The sequence below is a fragment of the Tachypleus tridentatus genome, chromosome 6 (assembly GCF_004210375.1).
Source record: "Tachypleus tridentatus isolate NWPU-2018 chromosome 6, ASM421037v1, whole genome shotgun sequence".
Lineage (NCBI taxonomy): Eukaryota > Metazoa > Arthropoda > Merostomata > Xiphosura > Limulidae > Tachypleus > Tachypleus tridentatus.
This window is the reverse complement of record NC_134830.1, coordinates 76245922-76272083: the sequence shown is the minus strand read 5'-3', so window position 1 is coordinate 76272083 and position 26162 is coordinate 76245922. Positions and strand designations below refer to the sequence as shown.

Genomic DNA, 26162 nt, shown 5'->3' with positions numbered 1-26162 from the left:
AGGATTGTTTGAATTTATTTTTCCAAAATACTAAGTACAACGTTAAAATATATAAAGCTAAATATACCTGCTAGTCTTTCTAAGATATTGATTTAAGAAGATATATGTACCTTTGCAACAGGAACATTAAACATAATAAGCAAATTCTGCTTCTAATTTTATTTTATAAGTATGCAGTGCCATAATATGATAAAGAAAATTATGAAATATTATATGCATGTTAAATCTTTTATGAGTTGCTAATTTATTATTGATCTTAGTGTTTGTTATTTAAGTCACCATGTGGCAAACAATAAATCGTGTATATTTGTTTTTCAGGAGATGCTCTTGTGATAAGTTCAAAAAATAAAAAAACAGCAAAAGTGTTCGTGTCGACAATGTTTTTTGTTTTTTTTCTTGGGGGCAGTTTGATCTTACATGGGATGCCTAGCGCAGAAGATAAAGCGATCTAAAGCAGGAGTTCGATCGGAAGAGGAATCTATAAGTATAAAACTTTATTAAAAGCTAAACAATATGATAGTGGACAGAGTAAAAGAGGCTTTTCGCGTGCGACCTCTTTTAGTCTTAGCTGCAGGGTTACGTAACGTGTCTACAGATAGCCTAGCTGATTTGTGCCATAAAACAATAAATCAACCAACCAATCTACTAATCCAGTACTATCTGATACAGTTACAGTGATATAGAGAAGAATGAACTTGATAGTGATCATGAATTAAAATGCAAATGACCTTATGCTTTTGTAAAATCATAAAAACAAAATCAGTATTTTAAAATTCTATTGTACAGGTACTTGCGACTAGAATTTTTAAATGACATTATACGTAATACATGCACTAATAAACATGCTTTTTAGTTTTACGCGTAATATAGAAATATTAAAGCACATAAAAGATATTTTTAATTTTATTGCTACAACTAAACTACGAAAAAAGTAACAACCAGAAACAATTAAACGTTTACAATACAAGAATTGGCTAGAAAGCAAATATTTAGATGTATATGTTGCATGTCCATTTTTTAGACACATGGATATTCTGTGCAATAACCAATGAATACTGATTAGTGCAAACACATGTTGCCCTAGGCTGTAGTTTGGTACAATTATATTTTGTAAATTTCTGGAGCTTAGATACTTGAAAACTGGCAGTTTACATTGCAGTGGAGAGATTGTTTTAGTAGCTAATACTGATGTATCATTTTTAGGGGAACAGTTTTCTGCTTAATGTTTCTGTGCATTTGATGAAATTTGAGATAGTTTTAAAAGCCACCAAGAGTTAGAAATATTAAAAGAAACCTTTTTTTTTCAAAGGATAATTAAATACTGTATTTTCGTATGTGTGATTAAATGCTATATTTCAATGTAACATGAATAATACACACAGCCCCAAGCCCTTTTACTTAAGTGCTTAATGGTGGCACAAAAAACATTTTATATTTTTAAACATGAAACTAGGAAATCATAAATTGGAACTTTGAAGTTTGAACTTCTTACACTTAATTTATTGTAGCTGTTGGATTACAGAACTTTAGGTATTGGCCTTTTAAATAGATTGTGCAAATGTAGATTTACATTTAATATTTTAATATTTCAAAATTATGTCAGTTATAAAGTTATAATTATAAATATAATATGTTTTTAATAAGTGACAATTTGTTTATTGTTGTATGCTATTTTGTGGAAATTATAGGAAGAGCTTTTCTTTTAAATGCATAACAATGACTTATTAGTTTTATACAGAACATAAAAACTATTTATTTGGTTAACACCAGTTACATGCAAACAATTGAGAGTCAGGTGATTTATAATGATAACTACTTGACCTTATGAATTAATAGTTCTAAAATCCAAATAAAATATAGAACTTTATAATGATTTATTATCCAAAAAATTTAGCAAACTGCAGTGTTGATCAAATAAAGTTGTCATATTAAAACTTATGAATCAGCAAAAGGAAAAAAGAAAGTTTTAAATAAAGTTTTCCATTTTGTGTTACTGAACCATAAATTATGTGAAAGGTAAATCTGATTAACAGAGGACCATTCAAATAAGGTGCATAAATGATTAATAAAAGGTTAAAATTGATAAGCATGTGACTAGTTGTAAATTTAAGTAAATGCATGCATTTAGAAAGTTGAAATGAACAAAACATTTATTGAATACATTGATACCTATAAAAGAGCATGACAAATGAAAATTTAAACATTAACAAATATAATTTATGCATTTAAAATATAAATGAACATTTAATCATGTAAACATGCTGTTACATGTAACATATAGTTAGAACAATAATTTTTAATTAATGTATAGGTTTAAGGACAGCCAACTAATAATATCATGAGAATAAATATCTTGTAGAAATAGGTATGGATTTTTCTTTTACGAGATTTATAACAACAGTTCATTATAATATTGATTGAACTTTGCAACAGAGTTACTTAAAATGTTACTTTTTGTTTGTGTTTCATGTATCTTAATTTATCATAAACAAACAAGAAACAGAATAAAGATTAAATAAATATATCTGTTTGATTAATATCTATTTTACAATTGCAGTACAAAATTATTTTACAGAAATATTAGTTAAAAAACACATGCTATTATGAAGGCACAATAATCTTGCCAGAATTATCATTTTAAAACTGATAGATGTTGTTTTACAAATATAATTTATGTTAATATAGATATTACTTGTGTTTATTGTAAGATATTTAGAAATATATAATGCATATTCTGGTATAATATACTTTGTGTACTGAAACCTGTGAAAATAAAAATTATTTAAAAACCAGACTTACCTCGGTATTTAAAACAGTATATTGACAGTGCATTTTTATCCTAGTTTTAAAATTGATATAATTGATTTCTGATTCTTCTAATAAGAAAATATAAGTCTTGTTTTATATGCACATTTGTACAATTTCATTTTTAACAAAAATTCCCAAGTGTCTTGTTCGTGAAATCAGTTTGCAAAAAAAAGTAATTATTATCAATGCATTATATATATATATATATATAATGCATTGATATATATATATATATATATGCATGGTATGATAATTTTATTGATTATTTCTGAGTGTCTGAGGATCTTTTTAATGTAAGGTAAACAAAATATAAAACAAACTTAAATTATAAGCCATACACTAAGGTGTAAGAAACTTCTTTCTTTTCTGCATGTATATGTAAGTTATTAATATAAATATAACTATATGATCAAAACTTAAGGTGAAATCAAGGGTTGCTAAATAACACTACATAATTTAAGTTATAATTCATATATATATAATTTCTAATTCAAAGTATACACTATTATTTAGTACCTTTGATTTCAGTTTAAATATTGATCGTGTACACTTATTACTAACATACACACTTATTTTGTAAATCTGTTGAGAAATAGATCATGTGGAGAAAGATAATCATACATTTAGGTATTTAATTTGGAATATTATCTGTATTGACTTTATGTCTTTTATACAACAAAGTTCTGAAAAATAAGTAACACGCTTTCAGAAATGAGAGGGAGGTCAAACAGTATTATACGATCCCAGCTTCAGTAAGGATGATGGGTAAGTTTGTATTATGTGATTTTTTTATTACTTGGTTTTGGTACTTATGCCTCAGTGTGATTTTAGATTCATCTTCAATGACACACATAATATTGTTACATATATTTGGTTTTATTAAGATATTTTGCCAGTTTTACATTAAAATGCTTTTACATGCATTTGTTCTAAATTATCTGATATGAAATGTTTAAAAATATATAGAAAAGACTTCCATGTAAACATATTCATAATACAACTTCAAAGCAACCTATTCATCTGAAATTAGTCATTTTTACCTTCTTTTCTTATACATATGTCAGTATATTATTGTGTAGAACAGTACATGTATGTCATGATGATACTGATCATTAGGAACATTGTTATACTGGTGTAAATGTTTTTCAGACAATTTTGATTTAGTGTGCCATGTTTGGCAATATTTACAAATTGAGTGTTACAGGTAGGTCATTCTACTGTTAAAGAACTCAACACACTTATACAGGTTAATTGTTTTATATTGAAGTAGGATTTTTATAACATTGATATCTCAAGTTGGGAAGTAATTGTTTAAATGTTAGGCTACAGGCATTTCTTAAGCTTTACAGTATTGTAAGATCAATTACAAGGTGAGCATTTATAAGAAGGCAACTGTAGGCTAATGCTATTAAAGTATATAAGGTGTATGATTCCTTTAACTTATATATGTGTGTGTGTGTGTGTGTATGTAAACAAAGAGCTTATCCCAAATCAGTATTCTGATGCAAACTTCAATTTTTCACTTTCTTTAAAATAAAAACAACAACTTACTATACAGAATTTCAAGAGCTATATAATAAACTGTCCTTATTTATAGAACTGGGAATAAGAAGTTCCTTGACATTTTTTAGTGAAACTCGAGCCCATGTTTCTGCTTAAACAGATCATAGTAATTGTACCTCATGCTTATCTCTCATTATCATTTGTCTATATATTCATTATTTTTTAAAAGAGAAGGTAATGCTTTAATGGTAACAGTGCGTTAGGCCGAGGACCCATTACTTCGAAGGTCCGATAGTCCGAAGATAGCAAGGTTAAAATTTCTCATGACTGGTTATAAAATGTTTATCATCGTTTCACCAATGTTAATTTATTGTATACACGTGTAGTGTTAGCTGCAGTATTCGCATATTTACGCATCAGAATTAGACTTGGGAATTTAATTATTTTATAAGAACGGACATACAAAATTTTGATTTCTCTAAGAATGTGATATCCCCGATTCAATAAGCATGTTGAAAGCTTCCATGTAGCAAAATTATCCTGAAGCCGATTAATGTAACGAGCTGTACACTACAATGTTGAGTCAGATACTTCTACTGTTTGTATCAAAAACGAGAGCAAGACGTCAGGTCCCTCGAACCCCTGCCAAAATACACCGTTTAAACATTTTATTTGAGATTGCATTTACCTAATATGCATCTAGGAACGTGTTTATTTATTCGATTTTGAAGTAACATCTGATTTTTAATAATTTCTCTCAATGACTAAGCATCACGGCTATTATTTTATTAAATGTGTGTGATATCTGAATATAACTTATTACTAATGTTAACTGAGTTATTAACAAGGAGCATTGTTTACATACCAAACAGAAAAAACTCGAGTGCTTTCCAGCGAGTACGAAAAGACTGACGAGATGTTTGCAATTCTTAATATTGTGCAAGAATTATGTCGTTCATTTGTGTGGTGTAACTAATACCTTCTGTAATTTATGTTTCATTATATAGAATATAATTTCGGTTATAAGGTTGTAGAGAATTAAAAACAATAACAAAGAAATTTGCCACAAGTCGGTGTGATGTAATTACACCATTAAGTGCTGCTAGCAGCAGTTAATAATAGGGATCGTGATGAAACAAAATGGCGGCCACAACAATGGCCCTTTGAAACCACCTTTAAAATGTGGTTTCACAATGGCTATTTCAATGGCCAATTAACAATGGCTATTTCACAGAATTGGTTGAGCGAAACTAAAGCTTATTGTACATAAAAATCCGCCTAAATCGCTATATACCTGTTAATGGAGTGAATCAAAATTTCATTATATCCGCAAATTTTTATCTAAGTAAGTAAGTAATTCTTGCAGACAAGCGTACAGAAAAATTGTCGAACCTTATCGCTCTAATTCTTCAACAAGAACTCTTTCGCCTAGTATCCCGATGATTTATTTATTTTTACCGAAAAGGATATTAGCGAATACTTTCAGAAATACGTGCCCACCGGGCATGTATAACTGCCAGTTCCTGCAGAAGGCTCTTGGCTCTTCAGCCTTTTTTTGGAACTGTCTGATAGTTCTACAACAATGTACTCATACTCAACGTTCGGTAGTGTTTATCATCCATAAGAAAAATAATTTTATTAAAGCTATACGATGGCTATCTGCACTGCCCGTTCCTAATTTAGCAGGGTAAGACTAGAGGGAAGACAGCTAGTCACCACCACCCACCGCTAACCTTTGGGCTGCTTTTTTACCAACGAATAGTGGGATTGACCGTATATTTATAACGCCCCTACGGCTGAAAGGGCGAGCATGTTTGGTGCGATGAGGATTCAAACCTTCCATCCTCAGATTACGAGTAGTGCAGTAAAAAGCATTAAAATTTTTCATTTTTGTTTCTTCTTCATGCTTGAGGGACCAGCAATTTGCTGGACCTAGGATCGAAACACGTCTCCAATCGTGTTTTCCCTTTCAGCTGTAGAGGAATAATAATGTATCGGTCAACTCCTCTTTTTGTTGGTAAAGAGTAACTACCTTAAAAAAAGTTGGTGGTTGGTGGTGTTAACCAGTTACCTTTTCTGCAGACTATCTTTTCAAAATTAAGGACGACAGGCGTAGATAGCCCTTGAGTAGCTATGCGTGAAATTCAACAAAAACAAAAGAAAAATCTTCATGCTTTTGCAGAAGTCTTACTATTTGCATTACCTTATTTACTTCTATAAGTATTTTTGAAGTATTTTTGTAGAACAAGCAAATGAAAATCAGGTTGTTAGCTGTTATACGTCTGTATGGCGTTTTAAAGTTGCTTATTAGGGCGAGTTCTAAAGTATAGATCTTGTAGTTTATTTGGAAAAACTAAGGTGCATGTGCCACATTTAATGCTGAACTTGACACTTACATCATCTGTTTCAAAGCCCCACCTTGGATTTCAATTCATTACGAAAAAAAAAAGGTTTTGGAAGTCTGTATTCAGTGCTTTTATAATAACCTGAGAATTGGCGTTTTTTTTATATTTTTGAGTTTGAGATATGCAAAAAGAGGACAAAAGTTTTTGTTATCCATACATAATTTCTGTTTCTGTTTCAATTCAGTCTTCACATTCGACTCGCAATTTGAGAGTCGCTGGTTCGAATCCCCGTCACACCAAACATGCTCGCCCTTTCAGCCGTGGGGGCTTTAGATTGTGACGGTCAATTCCACTATTCGTTGGTAAAAGAGTAGCCCAAGAGTTGGCGGTGGGTGGTGATGACTAGCTGCCTTCCCTCTAGTCTTACACTACTAAATTAGGGACGGCTAGCGCAAATAGCCTTCGTGTAGCTATGCGCGAAATTTAAAACAAACCAAACCAGTCTTCACACGCTATGTTACAGTGTCTATTTAATATTATCATTACCAATAACCTACTATGTTGTGTTCTGTGGCGGTATTGTTGGTATATTTGTCACTAAATAGTGTCACAATATAGTGTTTATTTGTCTTGTGCTGTGTCAATTTACAAGTCTGCAATTCGTTAGTGGATCGTTTTTACAGCAGGAAACACCCAACTTTCTTCGTTTTAAACTTCCTATTTTTTGATTAAGAATAATAAATTATTTTACATATTCCATTAGTTTTAACATGTTTAATATTCATTAAGTATTTCTTTTTGAAACTTTACTTTCCAACTGAGGTAGTCAACTTCCCAGAGTAATTTTACAAACACGAGAAGGCTCTCAAAGTGTTACTGATAATCAGTGACCTTGCCTTTCAAAGTGGTACCATAATATTTTTAATATCTGTATCTAAAAAGAAAAGGATTTCGATTATCTGAATAGTTTGCCATCACAGACCTAATCTACCGTATTTTCTAATGCACTATTAAATGTTAGATTTGTCTGAGGTAATCCAGAGTACTCTAGCACCTAAGTTGTAAATGTGAAAACAGACTTTGTTGTATCTCATTAAAAATTTGGTAAGTTTCAAACAGAAATAATGTAAAAGCAGGAGTGCGCAGCGTATGTCAGAGGGGTTACAACGCTAGAAACCTGGTTTCAATTCACGTGGGCAGAGCACAGACAGTTCATTGGTATCTATGTGCGTAACTTCAAACAAACAAACAAACAAAGAAATAAGTTGACAAGCGGTAAAAACAAAATACATGTAGAGGGAGGGGAGACAAAATGTTATGTAAAACTAACTTGTCAAAAAGTGTCTTGGGACATGCTTCCACCAGAAAAGTTTTCCTGTTAGAGTGATAAACTAGATCTGTTTTGGTCCAGTGGGGGGCAAGATATGGTATAAATCGGAGAACAAACACAAGGGGAACTATCTACAGTCACTAAATTAAATCTTAACTATAATCTGAAATGAAGGTGGTAGAAAAAGCAAACCCATGGAAATATATGATGAGACCGATGCGAGTGTCCGATAGACTTTGCCCTCTGTAGTCTGACGCATGCGTTAAGATAAAACAGCAGTTTAAAAATACAAAAATTACCAAAACGTATTTGTAATTTATGAATTTTATACGAAGAAATTTAAAATATTTCAAAGTATACTTTGTCTTTGCTTTATAGAAACCACGATGTGTATGTATATAAGCTCAACCTTGCTTTCACTCAGCCCACCATTGGCACAGTAGGTTTTGATATTCGTGGTGGGCAACACTCAGATAGCCCTTTGTTTAGCTTTGTACATAATAACAAAACAAACAAAGCTTTCAGTCAAACGAAATAAATAAAGGTATGCTATCTTTGAACTTCGCAAGAGAAATGTAAGTTGAAACTATATTCTTTTGACATTGAAATGACGCTGATTGATTAAAAACTGTTAAATTGAAGGCTTTTTCAGAACCAACCTGTCTTATGTAATACAGTATAAAAACAGCATACATGTTATAAACTTGGTGGGTTGTGGCATCAATGTCGTACACTGATGTATTGATAAGATTGATGGTTCGTACGAAAAAAGGATAACTTTATACTGTATCTTGATGGAAACTGTAAAAAGTAAGAAAAATCTACCAGTTTCTTTCAATGGAAAACTTTTGCAGTATCATAATCTTCGAGCATTTATTGTATGAATGCAATTTTAATTTAAAGAAATTGATTATTTTTGTAAAAGTATTATTTTTCTTTTAAAAAATTCCCATATGATAACACCCAGGACTACCCTTTTTGGAAAAAAAAAAAGAGAAAAAACGCTTTGAAATCCGTGAAAAGTTAATCTTACCGTCGTCGTCAGTGTTCTGTCTGAAGAGGAAATCAAAATTAAGAGTAACAAATATTTCTATTTGTTTGTTTGTTTTGGAATTTCGCACAAAGCTACTCAAGGGCTATCTGCGCTAGCCGTCCCTAATTTAGCAGTGTAAGACTAGAGGGAAGGCAGCTAGTCATCACCACCCACCGCCAACTCTTGGCTACTCTTTTAACAACGAATAGTGGGATTGACCGTCACATTATAACGCCCCCACGGCTGGGAGGGCGAGCATGTTTGGCGCGACGCGGACGCGAACCCGCGAATTACGAGTCGCACGCCTTACGCGCTTGGCCATGCCAGGCCGTTTGTATTTCTAGCTTTTGAAGTTCATAGGTTAATCTATGACTCTATGTTGTAGTTTACAGAGTGCTTGATTCTTCTCGTAATTTATTGCATGCGCACGTTGTACTGGTGTCACGACAGTATAAATTTGCAAATTTAAACGACGGCGACATCATTTTAGTGTCTGGTGACCGTCTGACAGACAACAAAATACTGTATTGTGGTACGGGTAGTTAAAACAGGTGGCCACTTCAGGTGGTCTTCAGCCCTCTTTCGGGGAAGTGAAATATAGGAGGATATAAAAAACAGAGAAGATACAAATATCTTGAAATATATAGTTTCAGCAGTATGATACTTCAGTCTTTTATAGCTCATTCTTTGATCGTATTTTATTTACAATATTTATTATTTGCTAAGTTCAGACACTTTGCAGTAAAGTACTGTACACAAAGTAAATGGATTATATAGTTTTTAATCTGTAATTCTTTATCATAAGTTATTATCAAAAAATTGCGAAACAATTAAAGTCTTATAATATTAAAAAGTGCAGTAATTCTTGATGCTAGGTAGCTTTGAAGAAATTTACTTAGAAAAGTACAAAAACAGTAAAAAGACAGCACAGTACTAAAGAAATTAGTTCCATTATGTATGGATGAAAAAACTTTAGCTGAACCTTATTATAAACGTGATAGCTCAAAGAAGGTTCACTGTTTTGTTTTTATTTATGATTTGCATCGTTTACGACAAGCTTTATTTTAGCTATTTTTTCATTGTTTAAATCGCTATTTTAGCTTTGGAAAAAATCAAACAAAATGCTGTAATAGATATACGTATATTTCAATATATTTTTATCCCTATGAACAGTCGTTTTCTGCATTTTTTTTTGTCTTACTGTTCGTTTATCGCACTGACTGAGAAACCAATCGACGTGAATTGAAAACCGAATTCAACACTCAGTGTATAAATTAACTAAAACTGTTTCTGTAGTTGTGTAACTCCGCTTTTATACTTTTTTTATTGATTTAAATCTGTGTGCGTTTAATAGTAAACGTGCGAGATTATCTAGTTGAAGTTCCATGGTTTGCTTTTCTACACGTGGTAGTGTTATAAAAATGAATGTGAACTCTCACTGTTTAGACTTGGTGATATTGACTAGTTGTCTTCCTAGGGGACGAATTAAACCTGAAGAAAGGTAACAATTCTGGATAAGAACATTATTAAAATCGATTAAAAATTAATAAATAAAAACTGTAATAATGTAATTCGCGTAGAGACAATGAAATAAACATTTAATAGATTTAAGTGAAACAATTTATGAAAAAATTATTCATACCTCTGAAATAGAGATTGTATGAAAATGAGCTCAAGTGCATTGTGTATTATATTCATATATGTGTGTGAGAATCGAACAGATGTGTTTTACTGGCATAATATTTTGAATCACTTTCGTAATCCATGATCACACTAACACTAATAATCTATTTATAAAAGAGGATTACCAGCTAGATGAATAATTGTTTTGTTAGCAAATTTTCGTTCGGTTCTAAATTTTTAAAAATTTTAATGATATTCACACAAAACAACACAAAGATTAACATGACTGACCGCCCTTGATTTTGATGTGAATAGTAGAATTTGGCTGGTACTCTTTTAAACTACCCTCTTCCCCAAGTGTGAAGACCAGTTTTGCATCAATGGGATGCAAATAATGGACTATCGAATTCACAGTTTGGCATGCTAATTACTTGACAAGTCTGGGCATTTTCCTCGGAATAATTCCTAGGAACTAATGTGGAAGTCTTTGAAATCAGTTCATTATCACCTCTTTATCATTGTCATATTTTAGAAAAAAACTTTTATTTTTAATTTTTAAATTGCTATAAAGTTGAACTAAAATCAGATGAAACTGAAATTTGATAACCGTGGCGAAACATTAATTTTAAACACAACTTTCGTAGTTAGTTCATGAAGAATTTAAAGCAAAAGTGTCTAAATGTAACACTTCATATATTTCGTAAGTTCTGAAGTTATTATGCTAAATGTCTTTCTCTCCAATACCAGCATTTATCGACTATGCCAAACTGAAGTTATTATAAGAATGATTTTAAGTTAAATTATAAGAGGCGTAATATTTTACTGCAAATAATCAACAGAACATTCATAATTTTTTTAGTTACAGATTTTTTACAATTTTTTGTCTGTAATACGTAATGGATAAACTTGAAGGATTCTGTCATACATCATCTCTGTCCAATGTGCTATTTTATCACAGTTACTCTGTTTAAAGAGTTGCATGATACATTTTGAAACATTAAACGAAACTCTGCATCTGGATCTAAATTATTATGTATTTTGGTTATGCATTATTGTTTTCGCAAATGCTAGAAATAATTATCCTCTTTTGCCATTAGTGTTCTTTGATCACGTATAGCAACATCAAACAAAACAATTTCTTCAGATACAACTATTCTTTACGCTCTACTGGTTTTTATTAAATTTTCACAACTGAATTATGGGCTTTTTTGAAGTTAATTTTTACTGGTATATATACAGTATTTCGTCCAGTTTAGTAAAGAAACCATTAACGACTAAATTGCTGCACATCTTACTACTGAAGATTACTATACGGAACTAGCATTTAATAATTATTTAAATCAACTTTGCTTTTTTAATGCAATGTTATCTTCTATCAAATATATGATTCTGAGAAAAAAGGACTAAATTTGTAGCTATCTTCCATTTTATATTCATATAAGATTATTAAATTCAAAAATTCATTTGTATATATCTGGGTTAGAATTATTATTTAGGTCCTAGGACACTGCTGGGTTTTTTCTTTTCTAATAATCTGCATCTTGGCTTGTGATATGTCAGTTTAACGTTACTTTCATCGAGAATCGATCGAGTATTATGATACATTAAGCATGAACATAGTCTTAAGTATATAGCTTTGTCTTTACACGACAACAACAGTCAATATTTTCAAATGTTTTCATAATCTCCACAGTAAAAAGTTTAAGAAAATATGTATCGTATATATGACATTTAAAATTTTTCTTCTTACACTGTTTAGAAGTAAACTTAAAATCTGGTTAATGTTATGCTAGTTCATTGCAATAAACAACGTTTATATCAAAGATAACCACTACACCTAAATCAGACTTTACAATATGCAGAGATCAAAATGAATAACAAAAAATACAAAATTATCAATGGCTGATTAATATGATTGTAATAATCAACTATTATTTCATAATTACTTTTTCCATTGCACAAATGAGATGTATATTTTCATTTTATGTAATTTATTAATAGACAAGATATTAACATGTAGTCCTATAAAAACTGTATATGCATAGTGATTTACCAGACTATTTAAACATTCAGAAGACTGGACCTTATTTGACAAAATTGCAACCAGTTGTAAGTATGTGGCAATGATAACAATGCTGTGTTACCTCCCCCAAAGTTAAAAAAGGATTTTGATTTGTAATACATAAAACTCAAAACTGCCTGTTGAATTTGAAAATAAGCCATGAAAAGTGAAAAATGTTCGACAGATTTATTGTGATTTAAAACTACTTAAACATTTCGCTGGATGAGAATCATATTTGTGAAAGTAATCAAATTTAATATTTACTTCAGCTCTAAATTTTTTTGGGCACTGAGTATAGAGGTCATTCGTCACAGACATTATTTCAATACTGAGTACATTACCGCTATTATCTTCGTGAATGTAAGACAACCCTATAAGGATATTTTTACTCTTTTGTAGTTATTGACTAGTCTAAGATGTTTCAAGAATTGTACTGTTGAGTGCAAGTTGCTGTTTTTCAGTATTGCTTACAGCTCTGGTAACAATATTATATATACACGTATTATAATTTATTTTGGACGAGTCTCCCATTTATTATTATTATATTATTGTTTTGAAGTTAAGCACAAAGCTACAAAATAGGTTATCCGTGCTCTTCCCATACCGTGTATCGAAAAACCGGATTCTAGCGTTGTAACTCCGCACATACACCGCTGTTCCACTACGTTGTTGTGTATTACGAATTCAAACAGCCGGAAATTTTAAAAGTAAATTGAATTTTGATATGTATGAAATTTATGATATTTGCCAACAAGATTGATACACACTATTTTGCTTCTTAACATAAATAAATTTTAATATACAAACAATACAATTTATAATAACGATTATTAGAAATCATGTTTTAACACGACAGTTTCTCAAACTTACAGACAATAATGAGTCTTATATCCAGTCTAGAACTAAATATTTTATCGGCGGTCCACAATGAGCAAATTAATTCTGAATTGATATTGTTATACGTCGCTTAAGCTTGCACTGTTTTTCATGGCTGGCCTCACACTTTTACAAGCTGATTTTTTACGGAGAAAGATGTCTAATGTCCTTATAGAAATACTAACGTCCAAAGTTAATTTATTGATGGCATACGGTTCGTAATATTCGAAATCTATAAACATTTCTTGTCAAATTCTGTACTTTTCCAATTAATAAGTGTTAGTTACAATAATAGCTTCCGAAGGTTATAGTGTACTGACTGTTGCTGACAAACAATATTCTCTTTTGACGTCTTGTGGTGGCTTGCGAGATTTTCGTACGTTTAACAATGTTAAAAAAAAATGCCAGCGTTTTCTTAAAACAAATATTAATTATTCTTGTTCTCAAGAATCTTCTACAAATTTCGAGAACATGTTGGACTTGCGCAATACACAAAAATACGTTACATACAAAAAAAGAAAACTATACTGAAACAAGCATAGGCATTAAATCGTATAACGGTACATCCGTTACTATATATATATATTGTTAAGCATTATAATTTATTTCGGACGAACCTCTGATTTATTATATTTCGTATACTTGGTGTTAAGATTTCAAATAGCTGAATATTTTAATTTTAATATATATGTTAACTACACATTACTATGTTTCAATTGTAAGATACTGAAACAGGTGTAGGTATTAAAATAAACGTATAACGGTGTATCCATTATAATATAAGGGGCCAAAACATTTCACATTATATAATGATTTCGGATTGTACGTGTCTTAGTGGTAATATAACGAGTTGTTCATGTGATTAGTTTTGTACTTGAGACGGGATACGCTGCTGAATACATTCAGCTATTTCTTTCGTTGGGCGTTAGAATTGAGAAGTCATTTTCGCCATTTTACTAAGAGAAGCCATGTAGGCAGCGCGTGCTGCTGTCTAGTTGCTATTCCTCTGGTCATTTACTTGGCTGAGAGTGGTATAGCAAATGCTTTCTAGGTAAGTCAGATGTCACTTGTTAAAAGTTAATTATTAGTTTATTTGAGAAACTTAAATCTAACTTAATCTATAGGATAAGTTGTGACCTAGTGGTTAACTTTCGTGGACTAAATATGGTGATTTAAGATTTGCATCCTGTTGCCACAAAAACGCTTTTCAATTTTTGAACGGTAGATGCACTATAAGAATGACCTTCAAGTCGCCCGACTCTTTGAATAAAACAAGAAAAACCTAAGAGTTGACGGTGAGTGCTGCTGTCTATCTAATTTCCTGCTACTTTATCAGTTCAAAATCGGGAACAGCGAGACAGTCACATAGAATCACAGAGAGCCTACTTCATCTCCGACACCTACAACAGACAACAAACAAGATATTCTTACATGTGTTTGGCTCCAGTTTTGCATTACCCTGTTGATATAATATTCAAGTTATTTTTTATTGGGTTATGTTGCTGTTAATCACTAAATAATACACTGGATTATCGGGCCTCTGCCCACAGCGGTATCAAAATTCGATTTTTAGCGTCATAAGCCTACAGACTTGTCACTGAATCACTTGGAGGGGGTATGTAAAAGAAAATAACTGAAGTGCGAATATCCAGAAAAATAAGTATTGAAGTAAAAGAGAAAAGTAAAGTACTATAAAAGGGGAAGATTAACCAAAAACTATGTAAGGTAGAAAGCACAGATCAGGAGGGTAAAGAAATGGAGAGAAAATGACAAAATTACAAATTTTGCATAATCATGTTAATCCTCCCGCGTTTTCATGAAACATCAGAAATACAATGAAAATCCAAAGGAGGATCTGTGAGAAATGAGTGATGTACAGATTCCGTACTTTTGATGAGTGCTGGATAAATTGTCTGATTGAAAAAAGTAGGACTGAGGATCACAACTTTGCTACATAGTTATACACAGAAGGGTTTGTCTTAAAGTCTGTTTGAAAAACAGAACAAAATCATTTACACCTACAAGTGAATCACAGTAGTTATTCTGAATAATTTTTGTAAATAACAAGAAGTTTCTGTCTTTATGTCACACTGTAACGAAAACTAATAGGAATAGTTAAACAGTTGGAGGTAGCAAGAAAAATATTCATCAAAATTCAAGATAAATTTTAACTTTAAAATTTATTTGAAACTATTAATAGCGAAAGTTTTACTAAATAAAGTTACTCATGTTTTATAATACATGCCATCTTCCATTCGTTTTAGTTGAATTACAAAATCCATCACAAAACTGACCTGATATTATTATATATAGTGTCCAATTCTACCTTCCCGTAATTTTCGTTAAAAACCCAACAAGTTAATCAATACATTAAGTTATCTTACTTTGTTGAAATAAGTTTATAAGTTACAAAACAATTTTTATTATTATAGTACCAATGAATTACTCTTTGTAACGAAATATTTACTTTTTCTTGTTCCTGGGCAGTAAGTGTTATTTCCAAATTGCTTTTGCCTAAAGTAAATGGAAAAAAAATCCATTCTTTTCTTCAAACTTTACTTTTGTAACCTGGGTAATGAAATTTTCAAATTTATCCATTTTCCAGAACATTCCAGGTAGATTCAGTGATGTGTAGCTGATTGAGAATTTTCTCGAATTTACAAGAATTTAAGAACTTTCTAGAATGTTGTAGAACTTACGAGAATTTTCAAGAACCTTTTGGAATTTTCTAGAACTTTCCATAGTAATATATATACAGAGGCTCACCACTTTAGTTTAGTTGTAGCTGCTTAAGTGAACACATAGACCTATCTGATTTGATCAGAGATGGTATCAAGAAGCTGTAAGCATTCTCCAGACGCATTCCTCAGAGAGGAATACGACAGCATTAAGACCTTGCTAGAAGCTTTGAAGTATGATGAGTATTTCTGGGAGGTTATCGGATTCTTCAGAGTGGTGGCATTTCTGATGGGTCTCCAAGAAGGCTTTACCTATGTCAAGTGTGAGCCACTAGTGAACCTCCAGAAGGTGTTGTTCCCACAATTGCACATAAAATTGGGTCTCATGAAACAATTTATCACAGCTCTTGATAACAAGTCTGCAGCCTTCAAGTACCTTCATGACTTCTTCCCTAAGCTGGTGTCTTCGTTGTACCACAAATAAAGAAGATTCTGAAGTGCACAAAATTCCCCAAGAAGCTCAGTAAAAAGGTAAAAAGCTTTGTCACAGTGGTTCGGGGCTTCTTGAGCAATCACAAGGCCGAAAATTATGTGGACCTAGTTGAGACTCTGGTGAAGAACTATGGCAAAATGGGCTGCAGGATGTCCCTGAAAGTCCATATCCTTGATGCTATTCTTGATAAATTTAAGGAGATCATGGGAACATACTCAGAGGAACAAGGTGAGCGCTTTCACCAAGGTATACTGGACTTTGAACGCCGCTACCAAGGAGCGTGTAACGAAAACATGATGGGAGACTATATTTGGAGCCTGATACGTTAAAGTGGTTTATATTACAGTCGCAAATCTCGAAAACTACTCATTTTTTAAACATTTTTGTTCATTTTTGTATAACTTTAGTATAAATACATGTAAATCTTGATTAATATGTCGTTTTATTCAGACCTTATGTAAATGAAAATGTGCAAATTTGCCTGTTTTTACATAGAAAATAGGTTAATTTCTAAATTTCATTATCCAGGTCACAAAAGCAAAGTTTGAAGGGAATAATGGCCATTTTTTGTACTTTTACAACATAAGCAATTAAGAAATAACACATACTATCCAGGAACAAAATTTGTGTTACATGTTGTTATATGTATCATATGTTTGAAATAAATCCTCAAGTAAGTTAAATTAGATTTTAAACGAGTATTTAAAAAACAAATGATAATATTTATGAAAATACCGTTGATTGTAGCATGTAGGTCAAATTGGTAGTTCATCATTTCTTAGCATACAGATTGCTAAACCATATGCCCCTGTGAAAGTTGAAAAGCTATGTTTAAAAAAGTTTTAAGTAGTGAGTAAACGTTAATTAATAAATATTCAAATGGAAGAAACACGAGAAGAAAGAAGACGGCGTTTAGTCAACCTTACGTGGCATTTTCAAGATACACGTCCAAACAACAACAAAAAAAAATTGAATGTGCTGGAGGAAGCTTCAATAGCCGCAACACTTGAAATTTTGTTTTCTTTTAATATCGCGCAAAGCTACACGAGGGATATCTGCGCTAGCCGTCTCTACATTAGCAGTGTAAAACTAGAGGGGAGGAAGCTAGTCATCACCACTCATCGCCAACTGTTGGGCTACTCTTTTACCAACGAATACTGGGATTAACCGTAATATTATAACACCCCATGGTTGAAAGATTGAGCATATTTGGTGCGACGGGGATTCGAGCCCGCGACATGTAATCCGGAGGTCTGTAACTTGGCGAAAAATTCGAACATTAAACTGATAGCAAATAATCTGCTTATTTTTAAATTATATATTGAAAACAAGTCAAGCATATCTAAAAAAATATCTTTACAGCACAGGATATCACAGTTGGATCTAAAACTCTAAATAATTAGTTTTTCTTGTCAGAAGAAAGAAAAAGCTCACATAGGCTGATTCAATTACTTTAGAATCTAATTGATAAGATTAGATTCAAATAATGTTTCTCTACTCTGTTTTGCACTATTCAATCTGCAATAAATTCACTTACGTTGTCCCGTTGGTTATCATAGTTACATCTAGAACTTTAAATTACTGTTTCATTTTTGTCAAAGGTGGGTTGTTATATGTATTCACATGACGGCTGGTATTGGTATTAAAATATTCTTTGTTAACCTGAAGATGACCTAAGAAGGTCGAAACGTTGTTCTGTACTTTATTTGAATTAAAGTTTAATACCCATACTAGCCGTCTTTAGAATACATTTTTACTTCAAGTGGGTTTCTCATCATCATGAACAGGTGGGTTTAATTACTTTAGAACACCCTTTGACAAGATATTCTCCTTGTTTCTGTTAAACTGGGAAATTCACCTGGAAATATCGCCTGTTACAGCTAAACTAACATCTACGAAGCCTAACTTCACTCAACTTTTTTGTTGGTTATCAGCGTTGTATCCAAAGCTTTCAATACCTGTCCCTCGTTTTCTTTTCGTCGGAAGTCCACACAGGTTCGTTCAGTTACTATCGAATCTAATTATATTTCATTTCTCTGTTATTAAAATACAACTGTAAAACACGCTGTATAAATCACCCGTTGACGCTAACTGTTCACACATCGGTTAAATTTTCTTTTTTTTTCACTAACTAACCTATTTTCTGAAGGAACGTAGGCCTGGCATGGCCGAGCGCGTAAGGCGTGCGACTAGTAAACCGAGGGTTGCGGGTTCGCGCCCGCGTCGCGCTAAACATGCTCGCCCTCCCAGCCGTGGGAGTGTATAATGTGACGGTCAATCCTACTATTCGTTGGTAAAAGAGTAGCCCAAGAGTTGGCGGTGGGTGGTGATGACTAGCTGCCTTCCACCTAGTCTTACACTGCTAAATTAGGGACGGCTAGCAGAGATAGCCCTCGAGTAGCTTTGTGCGAAATTCCAAAACAAACAAACGAAGGAACGTAACTTGCTGTAACTGCATTTCCAGAATCTACTAGCAACAATATCAAACATAACTAGAAATCTGCCATTTGGATGACGGAAACAATTATTACTAAAGCGTGGTACGACTCGTACAAGTTACGTAACAAATTTTTCATATCTATTTATCACTCTCAAAATTCTGTTTTGATTAAATGTCGTATGCTGTTTTCATGATGTGTCTAATACAGTGGTTCTTAACCTTGTTGGAGGTACTGAACCCCGGAAGTTTCGTACTTGCATTCATTGAACCCTTTGTAATTGGAAAAATAAAATATGATTTTTCATATTCAAAATATAAGTACATATTTTATTAGTGCACAAAATGAACCATGCATCAGTTGCACACAATATCACTGTGTTCAAATAACAAAACCAACAAAACATGAATTTCACACAAAAACAAAAACATAATGAATATTTACTGCAAATCAATGACTTTTGCTGTTGCCTTTCAGAGACAAGTTCAGAAATGCGCGGCTTCACCTTGGCAAGTGCCACTCTCATATCATTTTTGCAACAAAGTCTGTTTCTTTTCTTCGTTTTTATGTCTACCATCCTCGAAAAGGATTACTCGCAAAGATACGTTGTAACAAACGGCATTACAAAGGGCTTTCTTTGTAATAAGAGGGTACGCTACGATTTGGTGACACCAAAACGTTAAGAGCGTTGTTGTTCTGAAACGTTGCTGTTGAACCTGTCTCTGCCGAAGTTCAATGATTTCGTCGAGATATTCATCATTGACATCTGCTGTTGCAACACTTAACGTGAACGGCTGTCTCACCCATGCTGGATATGACTCTCTGGTGGGAAAGTATCCGTCAAGAGGCTTTGCGAGCTCATCTAAGTGCATGGCAATTGCTTGCTTCAGTTCTCCGGGTATAGAAATGTCTCCAATTTCAGACACATCTTCGATCTTACTTACACAGTCGTCCAGCAGGGGTAAGTTTGCGAAGGTATCATTCTCTGTTCGTTGTTTCCATAATGGTAGCTTCTTTTGAAAAGCCTTCAGGTTTTTTCCGCTTCGATGATGTTTGAGAGCATTGAAGATATCGGACATGTACGCCAAAATGAGAATGAACTCACATTTTTCGAAGCAATCTGCATGACAACGCTGGTGCTCTCGCAAAAACAGAGCTAATTCCACACTCATGGCAAAAACACGATTCAGCACCTTTCCCCGGGATAACCACCGAACGTTAGAATGAAACAGAAATACCACAATTTCAGAGCCCATTTCATTACACAGCTCTTTGAAGATGCGGTGCTTCAGAGCACTATTTCGCACAAAGTTCACACATTCCACTACAATTTTTAATACTTCTGCCAGTTTTGAAGATAAGGTTTTTGTTGTCAACGTATGCCTGTGCAGAACACAGTGTGGTGCATCGGCTTTCACCAGCGCACCAAAACCAGAATTTCGTCCCAACATGACTGGAACTCCCTCTGAACAAACTGCAGAAACCATATCCCACGAAAGATTGTTGTCTCTGAAGAAGTCATTCACAAGTTTCTTCACATCGGCTGCCTTAGTTGTTGTTGTAAGAGGCTTACAAAATAAAAGATCTTCTTCTACCTCGTCTTTCTTCACATAGTGCACAAATACAACAAGCTGGCTTAAATTGGAAACGTCGGTGGTCTCGTCGAGTTGAAGGCTGAATTTTGCTGGGCTTGAAATCAGATCTTCAACTACTTGAGCCAAGATGTCATCACTCATGTCATCTATTCTGCTTCTGCTGGTGTCATTTGAAAGAGGAATTTGGGATAACTTATTTTCAGCAGCTTTTTCCAGCATGATATTCGCCATTTTCAACGCAGCTGGTTTTACGAGTGCTTCACCAATGGTGTGTGGTTTGCCCTGCTTTATGATCAAGTACGCAACTTCGTACGATGCTGTGAGGATCAATTTGTCGATGGGTACAAAGCCAGAGAACAGGCAAAATAGCCTTTTCATCGAACTTGGCTCTCTTTACCTTGAATTCAGCAAGCATTGCGTTCTTGTATTTTCCATCTCCATGCAGCTTTAGGGAGTGTTCTCTTAGTTTTGCCGGTGCTAGACAAGAATTGCTCAACTTGGCATTGCAAATCATGCATTGAGGACGCTGACTCCCATCATGTTCCGTTATATATCGCTAGAAACCGGGTTTCGATACCTGTAGTAGGACACAGGTAGCCCAAGGTGCAGCTTTATGCTCAAACTCCCGACAAAAAACAACAAAACAAACAAACTTGAATTATTTACAGTACATAAAAGTAGCCATACTTTTGTTTACAGTAATGTTCCAAGGCAACGTATTCTTTATGGAAAAGGTTAAGTCTCGCAGGCACAATAAAGTGGGGAAGGGGATGTTAATGTAAATTGAATAACAGTTTCCGGTGCTTATTGAAAAGGCACAAATTTTGTATTTTTGTATTCGTGCTGTTATATTGGTGTTTATCGGTTAAAAGTGAAATTCGAGGAACCTATAAAAATCAACAAACAACAACAAAAAACCAAAAAAACATAAGAAGAGATCCGCGATTCTTGAAGTACGTAAAGTACAGAAAATAGTTCAATAAAAGGACATTGCTGTATACAAGACAATAATACAGTCGCCACTTCAAAGGGATAATACGGCTATAGTAAACGTATAATAATACTGAACACGAGTTTTAAAGGTTACGCAATCTAGATAATTGAAGGATAGAAATGATGTAACTAATGTTGATGTACCACAAGCATATTTGGCAATAATTTCTTTATAAAAACTTGTAAATGGGGCGTATAAAAATAGTTAACTGTAATACGGGATAGAACAGTACATGCGCACAAAGAGCAACATTCATACATTCTGAGTATTTCTTCAACGTATTTAAGAATAGCACATGTCATTTAAATTAACGAACAATTGTAATGTTTTAGTTTTTATCTAACGCAATAAATTCTGGAGTAAAGAACTCGTTTTCTAAGTGAAAATGACTTAAGCTCCAGGAAACAAAAATAAAGTATATTTTTATAACTCTTATTTTGGTTTACGCCATCTTCATGGAAAAGAGAATGTTTCGACAATGTTATTTTTAAATGAAATCTTATAATTTGATAAAATTATAATTTATTTCCAGGAATTTATCTGGAAAAATATTTTATGTTATTAATGTAAATTTATTTGATTTTATGAGAAACATTCAGAGTTTTATTTTAGGGCATACCCGAAAATTCTATTTAATACTCTATTGCACATATTATTTAAAAAAACGATGGAAAAATGTTTCTTTAGAATTTCTTGCTTAAATAGATCTATATTGCAAAATAAAAGAGTTTTGTGAAATATATTTTGGTAATTTACAGATGGATATGCTATCATGAAGAGCTATTGTTTATTTTAAGTGCTACGTGGAAATAAAAGCATTTAACTTCAGAATTTAAGCATTTCTGCGTGTACCAAACAACAAATACAGGTTTGTTACCTGTACATTAGTGGGTTAGATTGCATATTTTATGTGAAAGGTGCTTGTTAGCGATGTGTAATAGCTATGTATTGTAAATCAATTAGACTATAAAGTGTTTCAATACGAATGTTTTCCTTATCAAACTTCTCGGTTTCCGTATTGTCGAAATAACTAAATTAATCTCTTTCTCTGTCCAGTTCTTCAAGTTTCTGATCTTTAAGTTTACATGTCAACAATCTCCATTGCCATACATTCATAACGGGCAGAGTTGCTTCTCATTTCTTTTATGTGTTCTATTAGTGACTTAATATGAAACGGCAATATTCAGTTATGTGTTAGTTGTTTGAAAAGAAATACATATTGCTTTGAAAAAAAAAAATCAATTTGTATCCTTAACACATATCATACCTGTAGTTTCCAGTTATTTTACTTTAAAGCTAAACTTCGTGGTTCTTTGCTTGTTTTATGTGATTTGTGATTCTCAGTGTTGAGAAGTGCTCGTTTAATCTTATCATAACTTATGTGTAAAGCAAGAGAGGAATTTACCCTTCAGGCCAACTTGTCTTAGACAGTAATTGCAGTACAACCCTTTTGTACACATAGTCAAAATTTCCCTGTTTCAAGTGGCACAGCGGTAAGTTTGCAGACTTATAATGCTTAAAACCGGGTTTCGATACTCGTGTTTAACACAGCACAGATAGCCTGTTGTGTAACTTTGTGCTTAACTACAAATAAACAAAATTAATTTCCCAACGGTATGCTGAGATAAAAAAGTATAATAGTTTATAGAAATTCAAAGATGAGGTGGCATTAATGCAGGATACCATAGAACAAGGTTGAGATGTAGTGAGGGTATATATACAGATAACGGATTTACGACTTTGATCTGCACTTATAAACCATTGTATTTAACAGCACGTTGCTGGTATCATGTATTTGTTTAGGGCAATGAACAACAGTAATTAGCAGTTCTCGTAATGTTGCTAATACCGTATCTACAGTTTACAGCTCTTTAACAATGAAGTGGTATAAATTTCAAAAATATTTATATTAATTTATCTAAGATATCAACCAACGATATTATAAATGTTAGGCTGTCTCTTCGTGAGACACTTAGTGTAATTGAAAAGTACTTTGGTGCCTTTGACACTGTAACAGTTACTAACAAAATTGTTTGTTCCATAAGTCGAAAGAATTAATCACAAATTATAGGATGACAAATATGAAGGTGTCTATTAACCCATATTTCCAAATCTGATTATATGAGCCGAATGTTTTATTTTGGCCATCAAATGCTAGCACTTTTGCTGGTTCAGAACAAATCACCACAGTTGTGAGTGGGATGATATTGGAAAGACTGGTCGGAAACTTCACAGAAATGCAGAACCTGTAAGATACATTTTACAAGAAAGAGCAGACGATATGGCCATTACAGAACATTATAATCGTGCTTACGGCTTATCAGTAGATTGTTTGCTATAGCTGTATTTAATTCACTCTCATATTTATTTTAATATGTCTATATTTGTTTCAGTTTAATATATATTTAGAAATGCATGTAATTTATATTTGTTAAATATGTATTGCGAAATTCCATTCTATTCTATAAATTTGTAGAAGATTCGCGAGTGTAAGAATCAACAGTGTACTATGTGTGTATGTAAAATACTTGTGATTGCCGGTATTGTTGTCAATTAAAATTTCTTAAAACTCTCCTATTAAGCATATAAAAGGTAACCAACGCAATGCGGAAAAGTAGCTTCATATTGTTGGTTTGCTACAGTTAGTATGCTATAAATATCGGTACCTATAACTGTGATTAACGCTTATCCTTCGGAAAACTATAGATATTTGACCAGAAACGTTTGTTAATTTGGAACACTATAAACCATTTATTTTCAGATAATTAATTTCTTACGTTAGTATTTCTACAAGGACATTTAATATATTCGTCGGTGAAAAGTCAGCTTGTAAATGGCGTGAGAGAAGAGAGTTTGTGTGTTCTTAGAGCAAAGCCACATCGGGCTATCTGCTGAGCCCACCGAGGGGTCTCGAATCCCTGATTTAAGCGTTGTAAATCCGGAGACATACCGCTGTACTAGAGGGGGGCGAGAGAAGAAAGAGCTAGCTAGTTACTGTTGAATGAACTATACTGATATCATCTCTAAACTAATTCGCTCATCGTGATTCGTCGATAAAACATACTGTTCCAGATCAGATAAAAGATTCAATATTGTTTGTAAGTTTGCAAAACTTAAATCCAACTTAAATTATTTGTAACAACCATTATTATAAATTGTATTATTATTTGTATATTAAAATATATTTGTATTAAGAAATAAAACTATGTGTATGAATCTTTTTGGCAAATATCATAAATTTGATACATATCGACATTTTATTAATTTATAAATCAAAATTATAATTTACCTCACTTCGGGCTGTTTGAAATTGAAGATCATAACGTAATAAATTGGAGGTCTCATCCGAGATAAATTGTAAAATGTATCATCGTTTAGATATTACATTATTGATTTTAGTTTGTAACATATACTAATCGTTCTGTTATTTTGATTTTGCTTGAAATTTTCTTTTGTTGTTATTATTCTACATTTTTATTTATTTTTACATCCTGAAGTCTTAGGGAAAACGTTGTTACAGTTTTAATTAAATGTTTTCTTCAAAGAAGCAAACAGTATAAACATGGATCTGCAAAACTGATGGTTGTAGCGAATATCCATCGGTGTTTTCCATAAAACAATATGTCATTTACTTCTCAAATGTTAATTAACTTCTGCGCTAATTAAACTGCGTAAAGGAAATGTTATTTATTATCGTTCTTTTTAAAGTCCAGATTTTGCCTTTACTCTCATACAATCATATTCAGTGTTGCATATAATTTTTAATTTAAAAACAAATTTAAAACCACCTAGGTTAACTTCTCTACTTTTATGCTCTTTAAAAATTTTATGTAAATATTTTTGAGTGTATATTTTAATGTAGTTTATATTAGTGGGTCGGCTCGGCTCGGCATGGCCAAGCGTGTTAAGGTGTACGACTCGTAATCTGAGGGTCGCGGGTTCGCATCCCTGTCGCACTAAACATGCTCGCCCTCCCAGCCGTGGGGGCGTTATACTGGGACGGTCAATCCCACTATTCGTTGATAAAGAGTTGGCGGTGGGTGGTGATGACTAGCTGCCTTCCCTCTAGTTTTACACTGCTAAATTAGGGACGGCTAGCGCAGATAGCCCTCGTGTAGTTTTGTGCGAAATTCAAAACAAAACAAAACATTATATTAGTGGGTTCTTTTCATACCTATTACTGCGTTTGTGTCCCCACCCCCGCTAGTACAGCGGTAAGTCTACGCATTTACAACGCAAAAATCAGGGGTTCGATTCCCTTTAGTGGACACAGCAGATAGCCGATGTGGCTCTGCTATAAGAAAGCACACACACGTCTTTATTAGTTAGATAGTTATCAAGATTCCTAGATTCCATCAAGGAACATAGGATCGCAATCGCTTGC

At 32.9% G+C, this 26162-nt stretch overlaps 1 protein-coding gene across 3 annotated transcripts in view; it reads left to right on the top strand.

Annotated features, from left to right (window-relative positions):
• Window positions 1–328: 328 nt before the first annotated feature.
• LOC143252838 (cell adhesion molecule Dscam1-like) overlaps window positions 329–26162 on the top strand; it is a 240897-nt gene continuing 215063 nt past the window's right edge. For 2 of the 3 annotated variants that reach the window (XM_076505600.1, XM_076505598.1), the window contains exons 1-2: window positions 329–484; window positions 3518–3573. The gene's annotated coding sequence lies outside the window, so the exon portion shown is untranslated. Of the gene's footprint in view, window positions 485–3489; window positions 3574–26162 lie in introns of all 3 variants that reach the window. The other variant, XM_076505599.1, reaches the window with a different exon arrangement.